The sequence below is a fragment of the Miniopterus schreibersii genome (assembly GCF_964146895.1).
Source record: "Miniopterus schreibersii genome assembly, chromosome: 1".
NCBI classification, from domain to species: Eukaryota; Metazoa; Chordata; class Mammalia; order Chiroptera; family Miniopteridae; genus Miniopterus; species Miniopterus schreibersii.
Window position 1 is genome coordinate 190734071 of NC_138101.1, and position 19131 is coordinate 190753201.

Here is a 19131-nt window from a genome sequence, read left to right on the forward strand (position 1 = left end):
TCCAGGATTAATTTAATTTTAAAAACAAATATAAGCTATTGAGTCACTCTTCTCAACTTAACTGGACAGCCTACCTGTGGTATAACTGTCAGGTAAAAACATACATCTTTACAACTTGGTGGTCCCAAGTCTTTTTTAAAAAACCATTTCACAGAAAGGAAAGAAATAATATGAAAACAGCTCAAGAAATACACTAACAAGCAAAAATATATGGAAAAGAGGCACACATCGTTTTGACTTAACTCAAGAAATTGAGAGGAGATGGGTCTACATAGGAAATGTGCATCCTGAAAAGTCAGGTGTGAAGATTTTAGAGTAGGAATTTGTATGACTTGAATCTCCCCTAATTCCTGAAAACATCTTGCAGTACATACACTTCATGGCTCACACACCTACCTTATTTGGCTCTATTCCTTACTTCTAGCTTTTACTTAGATGAGCCTGAAAAACTTGGGGATATAGCATACGAAGAAAAATAAAATAACCACACACAATATTCCCCTTTAGGTGGCTACTTTGGATCTTTGTTACTAGAAAATTCCTGAAAAAAAATTAAATGTAAGTCTGTGGCTTTGCTGAATCAAGCCCCTCACTTAATATTTAGAAAATACCCTTGGTTTGGGCTAATAGCACTGTTGATGGTACCTATTATAGAGGGATAGCTGAACAAAGTCTTTGTCTCAAAACCAGTGTTAATCAATATCAAGGTTGAGAGGAAAAAAAGGGGCAGTCTAAAATTACAAGTGCAGACATATCTAAGACCCCTGTCCTTCTGGATCTACCCTTCTTTCAGGGTCTTCATCATTATAAATGTTCTCTGCCATTTCCCACACTTGCATGATATTGTCTTCTGACACAGAACAGATCACCCAAGGTTCATTGGTATTCCAGGAGAAATCAGATATCTTGGCAGTATGACCACCATGAATAAGCAACAACTCCGGTGGCCCATCTTCTGCATCTTCTGGGGGTTGTTCCTCTCCAATTTTACTTAAATGTCAGACATTTAGTCTGCGATCAGTATCACTGGAAGTCAAAATAGTCTCATTGTGAGGCAACCACTAAACATGGAATATTTCATCCTTATGTGATTCAAAGGAATGCAACTTAAGTTTCAGATTTCTCAGATCCCACAAAGCAACAGTCTTATCAGCTGATCCTGTGGCAAGAATGAATTCACTATAAGGATTGAAAGAAAGGCAGTTCACTTCAGCAGTGTGAGCATCAACTGAAGGGCTTGGTTTCGAAGTATTGTTTGAACGAGTATCCCGGATCATAAGTTTCTGATCATCAGCAAGGGATCCAAACAGAGACTCATGGAGCAGATGCCAGGAAACATCTTCTACGACTGCTGTATGCCCTGTAAAGATGGTCTTCACATCCACAACTTTTCCTTCCTTTGGAACAGCACTGATGTCCCATAGGAAGATGGCATGGTCATCTGAAGCACTAAGTAAATGCCCACTGAGATTTGGGTTCCAAGAAAGCCCATAGCATTCCTTCTGATGTCCATGAAGACGCAAGTCTGGGTCTCACTCTCCAGAAGGATATGGTTTAGAAGGATGTTTTGTATAGTCAAAAACAAGAACATCACCGGAAGGAGTCTTTGTTGCAATGATGCAAGGGTTCTGTGGCATATACCATGCCCTGTTTACTTCTCTTTCATGGTTGATCTTGATTTCTATTTCTATTTTTCCACTAACAGAGCCAAAACCTCCAAATTCTCCTTTCTCACTGTCATAGTGTGAAGCATCAAACTCAGCATCATCATTAGGGAGTTGCACACTGGCTATCACAAGGTGGTTTTGTTCATCCAACATGTGTGTCCCCAGGACAAGTCGATGAATGCTGAAATCTTTCCCTTCTGGTCTGGTTACATCTGGAAGCCACTGTGCAGTTAAGCTGGGCCACTCCAGAGCATGGGTCATCACCAAATCATAAAGAAAAGGGTGCTCTTTTTCCATATTTTGTACTCCTCGTTGATCACACATTCTTCTACTGCGTCATCAAAGGCTGCTTCCTTGTCGGCGATGGCGTGCAGGAAAACCAGGGGGATCCCGAGGTCTACCATTTTGCAGGAGCCAATAAATATTTTTAAAGTGAACATCCAAATAAATGAAGGAATGGGTGGATGAAGCCCAAATACCGGTAACTTCAAGTGTCTGCCAGCTTACTAAGTTCACATCCTTGCAAAGTTTATCCACAACCTCAAACTGCAAAATTTCTTGGTATCACTAAGAGATAGGATATTTTGAAACCTAAATAGCCCCAGACTCCTTTGCTTTGTGTATCTTTGATAAACCCTCATTGAGTCTCATTGAGTTTGTCCCAGTTCTCCTATTTGTGGCTCTCTGGTAGACCACAAGGGAGCAGAGGAGCATTACTCATATTAATTCGCAGTGACAGGTTATGCCTGCCTAGGATCTGCTGAGCACCCACAGCCTGGTGGTTCCTCCACAGTGTCAGGACACCTTATAGGCTGCCACTTAGATGCAGGCTGACAACCCTCTGCCCTGCTCACAGGTTGTTTGTGCTTTGCTACCTTCCTCTGGATTTCTAGTATCTATTGACTTGGAGATTTATCCTGATCTTCTGAATGAAGTTCATAAAGGTGTGGCAAATCTGTTTTCTCAGCTGCCACTGCATGAAGTTTTTCTCTACCTATTTCTGGATCATAGAACTTTCCAGACACTCAGGGAATTCATTCCTTCCTTCTGCCTAGCTCTTTATATAAAATGAACCTGAGCTTCCTCTGAGTTTTCCAACTAAAGGCTTATTTAGCTCAGCATCACATCTTTGAGGACCTTCCAAACTCCAGAAATCCATGATTCTGTTGTGACTATGGCTGAACCAATTCCTGAGGGACCAAGCAAAGCCAGGATGAATTTTACAGATTTCAATTAATCTCAGGTTTATATGATTTTATCTCCCCAAGAACAAACTTTCTTATTTTCTGTTCTTAAATGGTTTGTAACATTCTCAGATGATGATGGTGGTGGTAACCATAGTTCCTAATATCTACTGAGCCTACCATAGGCCCACCCCTGTGCTCCCACATTAAAAACACCTTATCATTAACCAGAACAAGCTACCCAGGCAGATATTGTCAATGGTCCCATTTTACTGTGGAAAAACTGATACTTGGTGAGACTAAACAGCTGGTAAAGTGTCTGACATGAGAACCCGCACTCTCAACCACTGCCCTGGACATCTTAGGAAGGCTTTCCACTAATCAAAGAACATCAATGAGAACTGATTTTGCACTTGGAAGTTTTAAAGGACAAGGCCATCAAATAATAAAAAATGGCATATGATGTCTTATTTGTGCCATGCCAACATTGGTAAGCCAATTGTACTTCAGTTGCAGAAAAATATATCTACGTGCCTTCTTTCAATAGAAGAAGGCTATTACAATTTTTTTTCAGAAAAATAAGCACGTACAGCAGGGAGTGGAACAAACAGAAAACGTATGTTAAAAATCTTCCCCAAGGCTGGAACAGGTGGGCACTGACTCTCTGTGCCTCCGAGAAAATAATAAGAAGGGAAATGAATGTTGCCCCTAGCTGTTGAAAGAGTTGCAATTGCAGGGGTTTGCCAAATATGAGTAGTGTGCGGTTTTCCACCAGGCCTCGGTGAGGGTTTAATTATGTGTCTGTGAAACATCATTAGTGCTGACCATGGGAACTTGCTAACTGAGAGAGGCCTGGGCAGTTCACTTCCTCCACAGATTCAGATGTGTTTTTTTCAGTTTTTCTTTATCAAGTTGGGACTATAATGAAACCTTCCCAGGCACTCAGCTCTTAGTAACTCTTTGAACTTACAACACCGGAGAGAAACAGCGTTGACTGAACTCTCACAATGGCTAACACCAGCACCAATTAATCAGTTCTCTTGAAAAGAAAATTGGAATGGGCAGAGCTGGAGCCTGGCTTTCAGACGCAGAGTTGGAATCATTTTTCTGAAATAATCTCCTTCTGCAGTTATAAACCAATAAAGATTTTTTCTTTACCAAAGAGAATGCGAAGATAATAATACTTATTTATCTATTTAATGGGGATGTTGAAAGGTTTATTTAGTTGCTGTTTGTAAAGTGTTTGGGAAATGAAAACGGCTATATAAGTGCTAAATATGATTATTAGCCAACCTAGCACTTTTATGTGAACATTCTGTCCTGGTTTCTTCCTCTAAGCCCATTTCAGGGCAGCTTAACACCTCCACACCGAGCTCTCAGGAAAGCTTCCATGCTGAGTCTGTTGAGAAGCCAAAAAGCCCCTGACCACTCCACATAAGACAAAAATTAAGCCACGGGTATTCACAAACATTTGAAGGCATCCTCAAAATGCTTCCTAAGTCATAAAAGGGGTCTCATTCGCCAGAGAGGCATCAGTGTAAAAATCAATTGAAAAGTCAAACAGGAAAATGATAAATGTCATGACTTTGGAAAAGAATCATACGATCCTACATTATCCACGCCATCCAACCACAGGAGTAAGGCCCCTCCTAGGAAGGAACATAAAAAACTGAAGTCATTTGAGCATGAAATTCTCGGCCCAGAAGTCCTCACTCTACAATTTCTAAGAGACTTCAGAATGGTACCAATTTTTCTGACTCAGACTTATTTTAAACTTTGAGTGGGTCCAAAAGTCATTCCTGAGACTGGAATACATTTTTAAGGTTTAAAAAAGAATTTCCTTTGTTTTGGAAATCTTTGGATCAGCTATGCAACCTGACCCACAAATATTGCCGTTTCATATTTTGAGCTGTGTAGCCTGGAATATGTAGCCATGGGAACCATATGAGACAATAGAAGAGGCCTCCCAATTGGCTTCCTCAACTCTCATTTCTAGGAGCTGAGAAAAAACCACCAGTGCTTCCATCATCATCAGCATCAGCTACCAAGCTCAGACAGGGTGCAGGTGTTTTAGGTCTTTGCGGGGGCATTTTTGACATTTCTGTCTAACATGCCAAATCAGGTCAGGAGATCAAAATGAAACAGAGAGAAAACGCCTAGCAGTTGGCTAGCATTGCCTCCAATTAAACAAAGGACAGATGTTTACTACAAACTCCGAGAGTGGGGAGTTATACACAAATACGAACAAATAGAAATAGCCATGGTAATTTTGAAAGAATTTTGAATTGGTGCGTGTGGGCAGATGTGCATGTTTGCTGGTGCATGAGCGGGTGTGTGAGTCAGTGTGAGATTTAACAAGGTTATTAACAAGACCGTTAACGTTGTTTTTGAAGAAAATGTCATTCCATTATCATCTGTATTAAAAGTATCTGTGTTTATGGCAGTAGCTTTATTTTCTGCAACTGAATTCACTTGGGCCAGTTTTATGTCATAGAAGTAATGAGCATTTTAGCGTGGAATTTAAGTTGGCACAAAATTTGAAAAGGGGCTTAATTAGAAACAGCTACAATGGCAAAAGGAAGACTGAAGCCAACTTTATTTGCCCTGGCCACTTTCCAGTCGCTCTCTGGAGTTCTTGCTATAAAAAGATAAGATATTGTTGAAGATGAAATTATTCCCACTCTCAGGTCTTTATTCAATTTTATGTGGTACACAACAAAAATGTCCACTTCTGGATGATATGAACTACCGAGAACAAACAAAGCATTAAACCTGCGGCAACTCCAAATTCCTTTTCTCAACACTCAAAAGATATTGGTCTTCCCTAGAAAATTTTGACTATAACTGATTTACTGTTATTTAGTGTTAGGAAAAGTACCCCAACCCTGGAAATAGGTAAAAGAATGCCTGCATGCCTCTCTGTACTACATTGAAATAAATTTTAATAGCACACCCAACTCCCTCAGATCTCTAAGGGAGTTGTTTGTCTGATTTGTTATTTATTATTGATTAGGGTTTAGAGACTGTGAAATTTCATGCTAACATAGATTTATGTCTGCAGAGATGCAAAAATTTGGTAGGGTAGAGAAGATAATCTGAAATGTTATATAGATGCTCCTCAACTTCTGAGGGGTTACACCCCCCCCCCCGAAATGATTGTAAATTAAAAATATTACAAGTAAAAAATGCATTTAAAACACTCAACCTACTGAACCTCAGAGCTTAGCCTAGTCTACCTTAAACACACTCAGCACACTTTCATTAGCCTACAGTTGGGCAAAGTCACCTCCCTGCCACTGCCCAGTATCACAAGAATTGTACTGCATATCCCCAGCCCAGGAAAGGTCAAAATTCAAAATGCAAAGTATGGCTTTTACTGAATGTGTATCACTGTTACACCATTTTGAAGTCAAAAACCCTAAATCAAACCATCATAAGTCAGGGACCATCTATAATTGTATTGCCCTGCAGGACACCGACAAGTTTTGCCTTTAATGTAGCAAACACTTTCAGTATGGTTTTCCTGATAGGCTTATATACACACTGATTCTCAAAGACGTTTTGAATCAAATTTCTTACTCTGCCTGTTTCCTCATTAATACGTTTAAATACATTCTGGCATCTATTTATTATTTATAGGAGACTCATGTCTTTAATTTTTTTTTAATCATACATGGACAGTTTTGGCAGGTGTCCCACTGACATGCCCAAGTGGACTCAACGACCAGGGCCAATAAAGTTCATTTTCTGAGAAGGGCTCCCGGTGGGCTGCTTAAACCTAGGGAGCTATTTTCTTGGTCGTAGGACTGACTCCCAAGTGGCACTAGGGCTCTCATTTTGCTGATTCTCTGCTTTTCCTGCCGTTGCCACCCTCCTCCACCTTCCAATTTTGTGTTGGTTTGGTTTTTTCTGGACCATGGTCAGGCCTGTTAGTCTGTCCATAGCTAATTAGTTTGTTAGTCATCGTCGTTTGTGTATCTATTTGTCTGTCTGTGAACTGAAAGGAAAGAAATTGGAAAATATCTCATACCCCTGAGCAGCAGAACTCCTGGCCTTGGAAACCTGGCTGGGTGGGCTGGTGTCCAGGCTCCTCCCTGAGCCCTGCTGCATACAGAGGAAGCCACAGCTTCCCTGGGCCCGCGTGGCCGCCACCGAGAAGACTCCAAACCTCGCCTCCTGTAAACGCGAACTATTTCCTAACCTCTGAAGAGCATTAATAAATAAGCTCTCTAAATCAAGGAGGTCTGTTCTGATTAAGTGCTTGCATGAATCTAATGCCCCCAGGATTCCAAGAAAATAAGGAAACTGAAGTTATAGTACTTTAAATGTGCCAGACAATAAGGGGAAAAAATTCTCCTTATAGAAAATAAAAGTTCACAGCATTTTTCACAAGAATTTAAATTCACCTAATCAAGATGAATGTTTGGATCGGTTTGTAACATTGGTTCAAAACCAGGTATATGTGTTAACCCTTATGAGTATGGTATACAATACAAGCATAAGTTTTATGTTTTATGAAATTTTTATAAGATTTTAAAAGATTGGGTTTATTTTCCCATGAAAAGACTATAAATATGAATGTCTCAAAGTTCTCATATTTATTTAGTGCTCAGATAGGTTAATGGTATGTATATTAAATATTTAAAATTCAGAAAATATAAAGTAATGTGTTTAATTAAATTGTGGCCTTGACATTTTTTACATTAACAGTACCTATGCTCTACAGCATATCTGATTAAATATCATTCCCAGGATCCTTAGTTAATTTAAACCCTTAATACAATGTGAAATGGAATTAATTAATGGATAAACTTGGATAACCAGACAAAGTGTAAGTAAGACAAAAAAACTGAAAGAAACATTGTCACTATCACAACTGTGTGCACAATATGTAGGATATACTTTTGTTTTTGAAAGAGATAAAGAGAGTACTTTTGTCGAAGTATCCCATTCATGTCGTATCCAACATGAAATTGTCATAAAGGATAAAGCAAGTATTTATAGCGAGTTGCAGAAAGTTTTATTGCAGTGAATCTTATCTGTCTTGAATTCTAATAATTGCCAGTGATTATGAAAATTGGAATGAAATATGTCAAAATGTTGCCACGTTGACTCATTTTGCTGGGCTTATTTATAGTTTATTAATCCTTTACTGCCAAATAGTATATGAATGCAAACTAGAATTTTTTCTCTATGTTAAAACAACAAATGACCTTACAGCATTTAGTAATCTCTGAGAATAGTAAATAACTAGCCTTTACTTTCTGTATAACCTACATAAACAGCAGATTCTCTCTCCCTCCACATCCCATTCTGTCCTATGAAAAAACTCTTATGTTAATAATCGTTACAAAAGTCCTTCACTCCTGAAGAGCTAAATTTCCATCTAGTTGTTTCATATTCTACGTTTATTTAAAATATTCACTGTCACTTTGATGAGCTGGTAATCAAGCTAATATTCTCAGGACCCATAGTCTTATCTTAGTAAAGAAACTAAGTATTTTATTTAAGAATTTTTTATTATTAATTTTTAGAGCGAGGAAGGGAAAGAGAGAGAAACATTGATGTGAAAGAGAAACATCGATCAGTTGCCTCCTGCACGCACCCAACTGGGGACCGAGCCCCCCACCTTTTGGTGTGCAGGAGGGTGCTCCAACCAACCGAGCTGCTCCAGCCAGGGCAGAAACCCAATACTTTCTGAGAAATCTGTTGATTTTGCCTTGTCAAGATCAAACTCTGCTTTATTAACTTTTTATTTATTTAATAAAAAGATATTTATTAAATATCTTTTACATGTAAAACCAGATTTCAGTGGGTACAACACAGATTCCTTCCTTCTCTCTATATAAGGAAAGACACTGAAGTAATTTGGTTTGGCTGATGTGTCCATATTTCTTTATTACCCCGACAATTATCCTAAGAGCTGCATTGGATGTGCTTCCCAAATCAAAGGAGAACCTCAGCTTGTGCCAGATTCATTCTTTGTAGGTAAAATGCAATAATTACAAATATTTAGAGATTATAAATTTCATAGATTTATTAATCCCCGTGCCATCCTTGGGGAGTTTTGTCTTCAGGGGAAACACTGATCGGATTCTTATAACCCAATGGAGAATCCCACTCTCCTCTGTTCTCACATTGATCACTGGAATAAATCAACCGTGGCCATTTGGGCCTTTCATTAGCAGTTGCTTGAAAGTTTTGTTATAAGCTATGGGCAGGAAATTGGGTTTTTAACAAAGAAGGATAGTCTCAGTGTCTCAGTAAAAAGGATTCTATCAGGTTCAATTAACTATTGATATTTCAAGAAATAAACTTATGGGAACAGGCTTTGAAGCTTGAACTGGCATCACTTAGAAAACTCTGCGATTGTCCAAGTTAACTCTCTGACCACAGTCAGGACTTCCAGAGGCTCTTTTCATTCAGAAGCAGAGAGCTTCATGGACAACTGCTGAACCCAAATCCAAACCTCCTCACACAGTGCAGAATGAATGGGAGAAACTGAGCTCACACAGTACAGGATGGATGGGAAGGCAAATCTAATTGTCATCATTTGTTTTGGAACATTTTGGCATTAATGTTCTATTTTCCTATGAGTGAAAGAAGAAGCTCTTTTTTCTCCTTTTGAATATCTCTAATCTTTAACTTATAAATGGTATCATGTTTTCCCTGATACCTACATTTATAAACAAGTACAATAAACAAATAAACTGAGTCCCCTTATTTTTCTTGGAAATGCTGTTATTTGCCAGAATTTGAACTTTTTACAAGGATATAACTGGAAAAACGGATTCTACAATCAAAGCTACACCTGTAGTAATTTAGTTGATCACAAATCTCATAATTAGATATGACATACCCACCATTAAGACATAGAAATTATACTCCATAGGAAGAACCAAGGCCTACAAAGCCCTCCCAGGAATCTGGGACAATATCTATCCTGTGTCTCATGGGGTCTCACTGGGTCTCACATAAGCAGAACTTAATCAGAATTAGAAAATTTATAGCAACTACAGGTGCAACCTGTGGATACGAATGTTTCAGGTCTGGATTTGCTTTCCTAGATGTGGTATAGGAGAACCATCGGGAGCATTTACGAATAAAACACAAACAACAAAAGAAGGAAAAAGAAAAACCTGCCAGAATAATAGATGTTATTGAAAATGCAATCTGAGTCCGGCCGGGCGTGGCTCAGCGGTTGAGCATCGACCTAGGATCCAGGCGATCAGGGTTCGATTCCCGGTCAGGGCACATGCCCGGGTTGCAGGCTCGATCAGTGACTCTCTCATCATTGATGTTCCTATCTCTCTCTCTCCCTCTCCCTTCCTCTCTCTGAAATCAATAAAGATATATTTTTTTAAAAAATTTAAATTTAAAAAAAAGAAAATGCAATCTGATATTGCCTATGAATTTTCCAGTCAAAAGTTAATTCTCTGGCCTCGGTACTTGTCCACCCTGGGACCCTCTGGATTTGTTGGTTGGCGAGAAGGCTTTTATGGTTAATTACCACCTCTTGCTGCACCTCTGTAAATAAATTCTGATGCAAAATCAGAATGAGATCAGCATGTTTTATAACAAAAAATAATCTTTCAAATTATTTATGATCACCAGAAGGACTATTAAAAACATTATCCCAAATTTGAAAATAGGGAAAAAGAATAGTCGCATGTTCTTTTAATGTCATACTGTATCGTTGTTTAATAGGCACTCCCAAGGAATATTTCATTCTCTAGGGGATTTCACCTTTATTTAGTTTGCAATTTACTATTTATTAGGGACTGGACTCCATGAGGTCACACGTTAACTGGTAGTTTTCATCTTGCAGAGATGCAAGTAACATCAGTCCTGGAGAGAAGATAACTAAACGCCATGCCCTCCAAGACTTAACCTAACTTGGTTGGTCAACTCTTTCAGCATGCCTTTTCCGACTGACTGTATCAACCCCGGCTCTTCAAATGCTATCCAGATTGGCCATTCTTCTAGTTCTCTCATTAATGGGTCAAATTTTTGATGCGCTCATTTCATATGAAATTCTTAAGACTCAGTCTATATAAGTCATTCTATATAAACATGGGTGATGCTTTCTAACTTTTTGAAAAATATACTTTGACATAAGCCAATCTCTCTTAAATGGGAAAAGTAATTGAACACACCAAGGTAAGCACCATTTCTCAGAACAATTTATTTGAACTTCTCACTTCCTGGAGACATCCAAGGGGGTTTTGGTTGTAGTTCAGCTAAAAAATATTTGGCATTCTTACAAATGACTCCTGTAAGATGACTTTAAACCATAATTTATCTCCAATGTCCTAATTATGTCTTTTAATTCACTAAAATATGTGCACACTTGTTTATTCTGTGTAAAACTTAATTAAGGAAAAGAAATAAGAGGGCAAATCACTGTCTTAGATGTTATATCAATGTAATTATTATAGAATTATTAGTCCGTTTGGGAATTTACTCAAGATTTATTACTCAGCCCAATACTCTTGCCAAGATATAATACCAAGTCCCCATCACCCCGCAGAAGGAGCAACGATCATTTAAATGGCCAAAATGAAACAAACCCATGACTTACGCTTCAGTTCTATGACTTTCCTGACTCACAATTCCCTTCCCCTCCTGTGCATCCCACACATTTATTTGAAGGGCACTCCTGTTGATATATGTGAGCACCACGTTGATTTAGTTCAGGTTTGAAATAAATTATCTTTTAACAACAAAGACAGGACAAAGAGGAAATCCATTCTATCCCACTGCAGGGGATAACGCCATTCAGCAGGAGCAAAAATATAGTGGACTGGCTTGGCTAGCCCACAGTTGGATTAATAGTGGTTTTTTAAAGTATTTATATACAAATATTATTCAAAGAAAATCTTGACTTACAACTAGATGTTACACTAGATAAAGGTTTGGTGAAGGATTTATCATTTTTATATACCTCTTTTGTTTCCGGCTTCAAATAAATCTCATATCAAGTCCCTTAATTACACATTTGACAAGAACAAAAGGGACAGAAGAATGTGAGATGGTGGGTGAGGGACTGCAGGCAGGTGCCAGTCGCTGTAGATTTAGCAAATGGCCTCCTTGGGTTACCAATAGTTATCAATTACCTACCTCATTGAGGCAGAGTCCTGAGCAAGGAGAGGCTAGAGTTGATCTTTAGACAACCCTCAGCTCCTTTTAATAAAAATATAAAGCTTTTGCTTTCCTGCAGTGCTCACCATTTCCTCACCACTGCTCCAGAGCTTCAAGCACAAATGACTTCAAGGGCCTCATAACAAACACATGAAGCACTCAGCTCCCAAATTCAAGGCAAGGAGGAATGGTGGGGAAGGTGACTGCATGTTAGGCCTCAAAGTTTTAAATTCAAACACAGAACAATCATTAACTGCCTGTGGGTTATATTTCAATCTCATCCACCTCTTCATGCGACCTGACCTTAGACTGAAGAGCTTAATTTCCTGGTTAGTAAAGGAAAATTACAAATTAGAACCAAGTTACCAAGAGGGTCAATAAGGCAACTCCATTTAACTGATGGAGGACTGAGCACTTGTTGCAAATGAAGACACCACAGTGAAAAACATAATTAACATCTGTCTAGAGCTTGATAGGTTCTAGAACAATGACTTATGTATCATCACAATATAATACAATAAGGTTATTTTGCTTTTACTGCTTATGATATTGCCTTTAACTCCTTCTACTAATACTAGAACTGCTGCTGCTACTAGGCTACTACTAATCCTATTGCAACAGTTATGACTGCAACTACATAAACTTCCCCATTTTCACATTATAGTGTAGCCCATGCCAGATAATGAAAGTGGAAGTTACAGGAAGGAAATAGACTTACTCAAAATGCATGATGAATCTGCAGTCATGGCTCCATTTGTAGATATAATCATGGATGCTATTCAGCCATCATTTCTATAGCTGTCTTTGTTGTTTTCTTCAAACTGAACTCACATCCATGTCATTGAGGGTAAAGAGCCACCATTTCAACCTGCCTAATACTTTTACCTGTGTCTCAGTAACATTATGTTTAAGACCAGTTCTTATTTTCATGTTGTCACTTTCGTATTACAAAAGAAAAAAGTGTTAAATACAAAATGCAATAAAATGTTCATAAAATTTCACACCCTACTATATGAAAAGGTGGTAAAATGTCCCAATTAGGCGCCTGAATGGCAGACAGTGCCCCTAGGGAAGAGCTTGAAACCTTGATTGGTGTAAGAAAGTCTGATTTGAGTTTCAGAAAATGAGTTTGGAGGTACCCGTGTGTTATATATAAAAGTACAAATTATTGGAAATCCAAATACATAAAAATTAGAGGCCACATCATTTCCTCATAAGGAAATAATTTCGAAAAGTCAGGGTCAGTTTTCTAAGCACTTGGTTTCGAGGCTGGGATTTTCTGGACCATTTTTAAGAAAATGTGAGAACTGAATTGAATTGCCAACTTTTAATTTTAGCAAAACAATATATATGATATACATGCACTCATACATATACCTACAAAGACAGCTACCTACTGTCATTTCAGCAAAGAAAGGGCATTTTCACTCCATAATTATTAGGAATGGTAACATTCAGGGGAAAATGCAACCTGTAAATAAGAACACATCTGTTGTGGATTGAATTGTGTCTCAAAAAGATATGTTTGAGTCTTAACCCCCAGAACCTCAGAATATGACCTTATGATTCCAAAATCAGTATCTTTTCAAATCTCATTAAGGTAAAGATCTTGAGATGACGTTGCCCTGGATTGGGGGGGCTAAATCTAATGACAGGGTCCTTAGAAGAGACAGAAAAGGAGAAACCACAGGGAAGGCAGCTGTGGGAAGACAAGGCAGAGACTGGAGTGATGAAGCCAGAAGCCAGGAAAGCCAAGGGTTGCGGGCAGCCACCAGAAGAGAGAGAGAGGCAAGAAGAATTCTCTCCTTAAAGCCTTTAGAGGGAGCAAGGCTCTGCCCACACTTTGATTCACACTTCGAGCACCCACAACTCTGAGAGAATAAATTTCCGTGTTCGTTGTTGTTGTTGTCTTGTGTGTTTTTTAATTGCTTTCAGAGAGAGAAAGGAAAGGGGGAGAGAGAAAGAAACATCCATTTGTTGTTACACTTATTTATGCATTCATTGGTTGCTTCTTATATGAACCCTGGCTGGAGATTGAACCCAAAACCTTGGCGTATTGGGACTACACTAACCAACTGAGCCACACTGCCAGGGCAAAATTCTGTTGTTTTAAGCCACCAAATTTGTGGCAATTTGTTGTGGTAGCTCTAGGAAACTAATAAAATATTTAACTGTAAAAAGATCCACACCCACACACCACACCAGTGTCTTCTTTTTTCTAATTCTGCCACAGCCATCAACCTTGTCTGGTGTTGAGAATCTTTGTTGTAATCCCAGCTTTGTTGATGCCAAATTCCACACTTAGGAAAGGCTTGCAAGTTTCAAAAGCTTTTGTGGACTTTTCTCCAGCTAACTGTGTGTGGACAAAGGTAGGAAAAAAATCCCCCAACCTTCCCTCGTGAATGCCTGGGAGGGCCGGCAGCAGGAGAGAGCATTCACGGTGACCTCAGGCTGTGCAGGAGTGTGGGAGGAAGACCAGCTTCTCTTTGTTCCCGGAGAGGATCTTTCTCCATAGCCCCTGCGAGTACCTTTATGACTGTTTTAGAACCTTGGTAAGTTAAATGTGTTTGTAAAACATGTGATCAAGTAAACCTGTATTACGTAAGTCCAGGTCTTTTAACAGAAATCAGCAGTATTGGGAAGCAGCCCTGAGTTTGGTCCTGTAGGTGTCATGGGAGCTGATGGATTATTCGATGTAGAGTAAGGATAACAGAAGACAGGGTCTCAAAGGACAGTGAGCAGGGGTTGGCAGGGGTGGTACTGCGCCTGTGAAACACTCTTTTAATTGGAAAAAGGCCACCACTGAGAGGTTTTGTGCTGCTCGTACACAAATTTGTTTTGAGTGCTCCCCCCCCTTCTCTCTCTCTCTCCCCCCTCCATTTCTCTTCCTCTCTCTATGTTTCAAGTTATTATTATTTTGGCTACTTCTTTATAGAAAGATTTAGGAAGTTGTATTTCTATTGATGACACAAAGAAAGCAAATAACACTGCCTCTGAATAATTTCTAAACAAATGGAAGGGTATGTATATGGTCCAGGCAAGGGTTTTAGCAAAATGTTGGCCAGAGATTCTGAGTCTAAAATGTATCGACTCTAAAATAAAGTATTCGAAGTGACTGGAAAATGCTGGCTAGGACAGCAGATTCTGGGGCTAACTTAGCCCCAATTTGAATTGTGACTCTGCAGTGCTCGGCTGTGTGACTTTTGGCAACTTGCATAATTCTCTGAACCTCTGTGATCTGAGCATGAGAATGATAGCCACCTATAAAGCTGACATGAGCATTAAATCAGTTACTACCAGTAACAAGCTTAGAGTGGTGCCAGGTATAAGGTAAGTGCTCAATAAATGTCAGCTCTTTCCAGGACCCAGACAGAGCCTCAGGACTTGGTTCAGCAGTGATGATTAATGGTTTAGATTTGGAGAACAAATTTCCAGCTGAACCAGGAGGTTTATATTTTACAAACCACGTGTAACTGAGTGTATTCTTTAATATGATTAGTAGGATTTTATTAACCCTTCGGTTTTTTAAAGTAATTATATTTGTACAAATAAAACTTGCGTAACAGAAAAGAAAGCATAGTACGTAGCCACTCCTTTCTTTTTCTTGCAAACTCTCTCCAGTGGAGATCTGATTGTCAGATCATGAAATTTTACCAAAACACATGTGTGGACAGTTATTTCTGAGAGAATAAATCACTTCTTTGGAGAATTAGAAACTCCAGAACATGCTGAAAACAAAATTAACAATAGATTATGATTTGCCTGCTCAGATGCACTGCTAAGAAAAGGTCAGGACTGGCCCTAGGGGGTTGGCTCAGTGGTTAGAGCGTCGGCCCAAGGACTGAAGGGTCCGGGTTTGATTCCAGTCAAGGGCATGTACCTTGGTTGCAGGCTCAATCCCCAGCCTGGGTCCAGGCCCATGCGGGAGGCAACTAATCGATGTGTCCCTCTCACATCGATGTTTCTCTCTCTCTCTCTCTCCCCCCCCCCCACTCTCTCTGAAAAGCAATGGACAAAATATCCTTGGGTGAGAATTAACAAAAGAAGGTCAAGACTGAGTTGGTAATCCTTCCCTGGCCAAGCCCGTACAACATTTGTAGCCGTCACCACAAGCGTCTGAGGCTACCTGGATTAAAGCCCTGATTTGAGGGGTCTGCCATCCCAGTCCATGAACAGCCATGCAGGCGCATCTGCACAGTTTCAATCAAAACTGAAAGATCCTCTTAGGGCACAGTCATCTTCATCATAGATCTAAGAGTTTTTGTTGTTTTACCAGAATCTCTCTTTTGTGCCTGCAACCAGCCCATTTCAGCTTCTACTTTTATTACAATAAAAACAGCCCCAGTTGGCAGGTGGGTAATTCTCTGGGACTTCCTTATAAATGACCTTTGCCTGTCACTGGATATTAAGTAGGTGTCCTGGATCGCAGCAATGAAACCACGGGCAAGCTGAAATAGATGTTGATGGTGTCCAAGTCTGACTTCAACAAAAGGCGTTGAGTGAGCACCATTGACTTGTAGCCCTTTTCGTATGAATTGGAACTTTATGCAACATTTACAGACTTTGCCAAGTTCTGTTTAAATACATTTCTTCTAATTGACCTCTATTACATGTAGATTCTGGCACACCGACTTTTGAAAAGAATCGGACTATGATGTTTTCTCTCTAATATCATATGCATTTCCGAGCTCCCAGAGGGCATTGCAGACTTAACGGGCAGAAGGCTGTCCAAGTAACACAAGTTTGTGCTAGTTTTCTCGGGAAAGGTTGGACTGTGATTGCACTTGTTACCAGACTTATCGACAGTCTACAACTATGGTCAATCAGCAAACTAGGACTCAGGGGCCAAGTCCAGCCTATCACTTTTTTTTTATAAAGAAAGTTTATGAAAACACAGCCATGCCTATTCATGTACATGTTTCTATGGCTGCTTGCCCATTACAGTAGCAGAGACCTGTGGCCCACAGAGCCTAAAATATTTACTGTCTGACCCTGGTCTAGAGCAAAATGCTTCAAAAGGGAGAAGGCAGGGGCTCTTTAAAGTGTACAAGTATTCTGAAGGTTTTCAGAAAACTGATTTCAAAATTCTAATGAACTTTCCTAAAAGCCATCCTGAGAAATCTTTAGAGTTTAGGGTAGCCCTTTGGGTGGAGAAGAGAGAGGAGGAAGGGAGGGGAAACAGAATTTATCAGAAAGCCTATATTTATTAAGCACAGCTCTGGCACTACAATGACCTGGATATGTCTGCATCATTGTCTTACACCTGTCTTACACATCCCAACTATTCAGACAGGAAAATAAATAAATGTTGATCTACCACAGTAAAGATTTAATTACCTATGCATTTGATCTACAGAGAAAATATTACAAAATTATTATATGAAGAAGCTATTAAAGACTTCACAAACAACAAATTATAAAAAGTAATTATGGAGGTGTGACGGGCACTTAGTTAATTAAGAAAAATATCATGGCACGCATCTGGATTCATGACTTTTGTGCTATTTGTCAGATTTTTTAAATTTCTAATTAGTTATCATTCCTTTTCTCATTACAGATGTTCAATTATAGTTATATTTGTTGTATCATTTGTCTTTCAAAAGCTACCCACCAAAGTCTGTATAGACTTCAGGGAGTCCTGGGGCAAGAAGTGCCCATCAAAGTTGTTGGGCATCAAGCCTAAATGATGGAGCCTTAACACCCTCGCCCGGCTGTCACCAGAATGAGTATGTGGGCTGCCCTGGGGGTGCCTATTGTCCAGCAAGGTGTCTCTTTGCTGAAAGAGCTGGCAGCGCAGGGAGTGGTACTGACCACAGTGCACACCACTGGGCAGCAAGGCCTCCCCTAAAATGGTTCTGGGTCTCCGTGTCCACCACAAAACACTGACAACATAAAAGCATTTTATCAAATTGAAAAAAATTGTTTGCCATGATGTAAAGATATGAATAACAAAGTTCCTATTTTCCTAATTCATTATGTTACCTTAAACAAGGTGCCCGTTAGTGAAAATCTCTCAGATATAATTAATCACCACTTGACAAGTCTTAGGTGAGCCTTTTGCTATGAAGTAACAAATTATTTTAGAAATCAAATAGATTTCAGCTTTTTGCTTTTAATAACAGGGAACTTAATTGAGTCATTAGCTGGTAAATTGCTAGAAATAAAGTTATGTAATAGAGAGAACTCTGTGGCTTTGCACTGATCACAGGGGAAAAGTTCAAAGATTTGACAGACGTTACCTTTCTCTCCCATCTACTTATTAATGGAATGAGATTACTCAGTGATTTTTGTCTATAAAAATATATAACAGATTTTTTCAAAATGAGGTGAAATCCTATATCATTTTAGTAGTCAAGCCTATGCCACAATGAATACAAACAATACATTATTTTAAATTCACATTTATTTATTAAGAACTGCAGGGGTTTTTTTACTCTCTCATGTATGAAACTTATCTATGACATCCACTATATTATGGTATTTGGAGCAAATGTTTATTAATAATAACTGTGATGATACAGAATGTATTTTTATCTAATATTTCAAATCTATGGTCAGAGGAATTGCCTTATAAAATGTTAGTCATACACACTTAATGGTTTAAGTAAGTTTTTAAGCATAAAATACATTTAGGATAAAATTCTAATAGGGATAGTAATGGAAATATGATTTAAAAGAGAAATAGTTAAGACATAAATTAAATGTTAAAATAGAGCTTGTTCATTTATTTTTAAATAGACCACTGTGGGTTTATAGTAATTATGGTTAGGTTCCATTGGATATACTTTAAGAATTAATATAGCAATTTTATTGAAAGATAGTAATACTTATAATATGACAGAAATCATATAGTTTCTTAATATTTAAACTGAAAATGAAAAATTGTAAAGGTTGTCCACTATAAGCGAAAAGTCAGCTAGGTATTCTGTCAGCAAAAAGCATTTATTCAGGAAAAAGAAAGGATTGCAGTCCTGTATATGTAGGCACAGTGAGCCACCTGCCAGTCCCTGAGGCAAGAAGGGGGTTCTTTGTCATAGGAAAGAGGCAGTTAGGAGGAGGGGCTGTTATAACCACCCAGCTCTGCTGAAACCATAGAGTCCTCCTGTAGGACTTTTGCAGCTCACTTAGGGTATAAAGCG

The 19131-nt window shown here is 38.9% G+C and overlaps 1 pseudogene across 1 annotated transcript; it reads right to left on the reverse strand.

Annotated features, from left to right (window-relative positions):
- Positions 1–746: 746 nt before the first annotated feature.
- On the reverse strand, positions 747–2075 carry LOC308558744 (histone-binding protein RBBP4 pseudogene; annotated as a pseudogene). Its single transcript has one exon. The product of its transcript is annotated as a histone-binding protein RBBP4 pseudogene (transcript).
- Between the last annotated feature and the right edge of the window lie 17056 nt (positions 2076–19131).